Genomic DNA, 3,649 nt, shown 5'->3' on the forward strand with positions numbered 1-3,649 from the left:
CTCACTTTCCTAAATTTTTTTTTTTTCTTTCTTGCTTCTGAAATATTTGAACTGATGAGGAAACAGGGAACCAGAAAATACAGCTAATACCTGTCACCTTCCCAGCTTTTCCCTTAAAACTTTGGCTGTGGCCAGAGGCGAAGGGTGCCTGGCCGTGCAGCTCACAGCCCGAGGACATGACGGTGAGTCAGGGAAATGCCTCTTCCCCATTGCACAACTGCCCAGAAGCATCTCCTGTCCCATACCAGATTACACCAGGGGTATTTTGAATGAATAAGTTCTGAAAATAAGCCAGGCCCCCCAGACTTTCCCAGCCTCCGTGTAGGATTGCTAAAACTCATGATTGACTCAGCCTGGTGGAAGAGCAATTTCACTCTTCCCTAAAAATAGACCAAGTGGTTCATCCTCTCAACATAGCCCGGCGCTCGGTGATAAAACCAGCTGCCAGAGACCACTGGGAGGCAGTGAACAGGACCGAAGGTGTGGGGAGTGGAGCCGGGCTCCTCATAGGACACAGTAAGGGCTGCCCGGCCGTGAGTTTCACGCAGATTTTCCACTGGGGCTGCCTACAGTGTGACACAGCTGTTGGGACTACTGAGACCTCCCCGTAAGTAATTTTGGGGTAGATTAGAGAGGGGTTGCATGAATACGAACCTCAGACTGATGCTAAAAAACAGGGCAAATGAGGATGCTCAGAGCCTCGTGCTATGAAAACGGTGGTTGCAGCTCATGGAAAGTCATGGATTTTATTTTGTTGGCCCAGAGCTTGGTAAATCCCACCCTCTGCTGCAGAAGGTGCTGTCTCTGTACATGATGGATGGTGGCTTTGGTCTGATTCAGCACCGTTGTCTAGGGTGCTTGGGCATGTTCAAGGCAGAAACAGAGCATTGTACACGTGTGCTTTTCCCCTGTCCTGAAATATTGAAGTTCCTGGTTTTGAGGCTTAAATTCATGGGGCCAGATCTCAGTGTCTACTCTCTCCCTCAAAAATACTGTCTTTTTACCATGACTCTGGTCACCATGACCAGCAATAGGGGAAAGAATCTGTTTGGGATTCAGGTGAGCCGGATGGATGCTGGGGGTGGAGGGGACATCTTCCAGATCAAAACCGTGTTCAGGACTGGTAGGCAGGTAAGCAGCAAAATGTGGACTGTTCGGAGGGAAATGAGTTTTGCTTCATCCCTAGGACATCCCTAGGGAACAGGAGGCAGAGTAGGATTAGTTAAGGAGGGAATTTCTTTCCCTCCCTCTTCTTTCCCAGTCTCCAGGGAGGGCTGAGATTCTGTTTGTGACCCTGAGCCAAAGAAGGGGCTTCAGGAGCCCATTGGGCTAGCAGCATTAATATGGCCATACCACTCCCTATTTGTGCTCATGTATGGAAAGTAACTCCAAAAACTTGTGCAACTCTGTAAGACGGAGCAGAAACCTACCCGTGTGTGTGCGTGTGCGTGTGCGTGGCAGATGATTCATCTGCCAAAGCCTTTTAGCTCTAAGGTCTGTGTCGTGGCCAACAGGAGGGAGCCAGGACCCCAGGTCCAGGTCTCGGTGCTGCCCCTCAGTCACTGTGTGAAGGGCTTGACCCCAACAGCCTGAGCTGAAAGCAGTATTTTTCTGCTCATGCATTTGGCTGTGGTTAACATTTCCTTCTGGGATACACATCCTGATTGCTGTGAGAATAACAGGAATTCTTCAACTTCCCCCAGATTTCTCCAGGTCTCCAGTTTTCACCCAAATCCTTGCCAGGACATATCTGAAGTAGCTTTAGATTTTTATTAGAAAACAGGAATTTGGGAAAAGAGAGGTGGAGCTGGTGCCTCAGGTATAGATATCACCTGATGAGAAGAGGCAAAATACGAAAACCCGTGTTCTTGTCCAGGCAAAGTGGTAGATAATCCACTAGTGGCAATTAAGGGATCGAGCATGGGTGGGAATTTGTAGGAATGTCCTACAAAGGCTGTTTTCAGCCCTTGAATAGATGCAGTATTTTGCAGGATACAAAAGCCTCCTTTTTGGGGGAAACCAGGCGAGGATGCCCTAATCCTGATGCTAGGAGAATGGAAATCCTTCTTCAGCACCAGCAAAGGTCTGGGTCTGAACGTGGTAGCAGGAATCTCTGCATTAAGTACTGTACAACCTGGTATTTTACTCTTTTAAAGCCACCCATTTCTCTCCTCCTGCATATTCTCACTGGCAATTTGCCTCATTCAGAAACAAATGGAAATGCCGGGGAAACTCAATACCTACAAGTGGGTTGGTGTTTTCTCTTTAAAGGATACTGCTAAATTTTTTTTGGCTACGGCAGTTTCTTCCAAAACAGCATTAAGTTTTCTTGGCTGTCAGTGATAAAGAGCTGACAGCAGCATGGAAACACCACGACAAGAATAGAAAGCAAAGGCAGGGTCTCAGCAGCTCCTCAGAGCTGCGCGGTATCCATGTAATGCCCCCACTAAAAACACCATAGCGTGGCAAAGAAATGCTTTAAGATGCACGCCGCAGCCCTGATCCCGGCTGGGCTCTGCATCCCAGGTGGGATGTGCGGCCGGTGATGCTCGCAGGGCTCGTGCCTGCGCAGACATTCCCAAGGTATCTCTTCATGGTGGTTAGAGAGGGCTTCCCTTAAAAGGTCTGGTATTCATGGCATGCCGAGAAGCCCTCTCCCCAGGCAGAGGTTATTCCAGTGGGTAGCTCGGTGTTGCTTTCCCTGGGGAAGGGGATTTTAGGGGGAGGGAAGCCGCTATCACGAATGGTCATCCTGCATTGTAGCCTGCAAGGGCTGAGATGCTGCTCTACGGGAGCAGGTAGAGCACGCAGGGGACATGGAGCCGGGCAGAGGGGTTAGGGATAAAAATAGTCCTGCTGCCAGCCAGTGTTCAGGGATAGGTGAAATCGAGAAAGAGGGAAATAAAAACAGCTCTTATTGTATTGGCCGCAGGGGCATTTATCACCATTTCACTGAAAACCCCCTGTATAAATAACAGATAAAGCTTTACTGGAGGGTACGAGAACGGTGCGTGATACACGATCCTCGGCACGTCAGAGGGCAGTGCTGGGTACCGAGATCCCAGCGATACACAGCCTGGGGGAGCAATACATTAAACATCTGCTCGGCTTTTATTAACCCTTCACAAATAACAGAGGAACATGGAGAACAAGGCAGTGCTGAGCAGATAGTCGGGGCCGCATCCGCCTTATCTAGGGCACTTCGTATCCCAAAAGCAGAGCAGCCGACCTGGGTGATGTTTAAGTCCCTCTCTAAGGAAAGACAACCCCACGGCAGTTGGCCCACTCGGGAGGCCACATCCCCAACCAGCAATGCCACTCGCAGCTGTCTCTCGGCAGAGCTTCCTGGCATTTTTTGGTACCAGGAATAGAGTCCTCTGCATTCCTGGATTTTTGCAAAGCCCAGAAATAGCCCCGAGCTGCCCTGGGGCAGATACGCAGCTCCGCCTGAGGCTAAATTTTCCCGACTCTTCTGAGGAGCTGTTTGAATTACCTGGGGGTTGTGATGTTGCTCCCGCAAAAGAAAGTCCAGCTGACACCGAGGAGCCAAAAACATTTGCAGAAGTGACTAAAGATCATGTCTCTTCAGTTTAGAGGTGCTGGAAATTGTAAAGAGATCTGATAATGAAATTCAAGTGCTGGAAACAAG

General features: G+C 49.4%; 1 protein-coding gene across 1 annotated transcript in view; it reads left to right on the forward strand.

Annotated features, from left to right (window-relative positions):
- Nucleotides 1–451: 451 nt before the first annotated feature.
- LOC104077097 (xin actin-binding repeat-containing protein 1) overlaps nt 452–3,649 on the forward strand; it is a 22,071-nt gene continuing 18,873 nt past the window's right edge. The window contains exon 1 of the mRNA XM_009578212.1: nt 452–607. The gene's annotated coding sequence lies outside the window, so the exon portion shown is untranslated. The remainder of the gene's footprint in view (nt 608–3,649) is intronic.

The sequence above is a fragment of the Fulmarus glacialis genome, unplaced genomic scaffold, assembly GCF_000690835.1.
Source record: "Fulmarus glacialis isolate BGI_N327 unplaced genomic scaffold, ASM69083v1 scaffold6025, whole genome shotgun sequence".
In the NCBI taxonomy this organism is placed as follows: Eukaryota; Metazoa; Chordata; class Aves; order Procellariiformes; family Procellariidae; genus Fulmarus; species Fulmarus glacialis.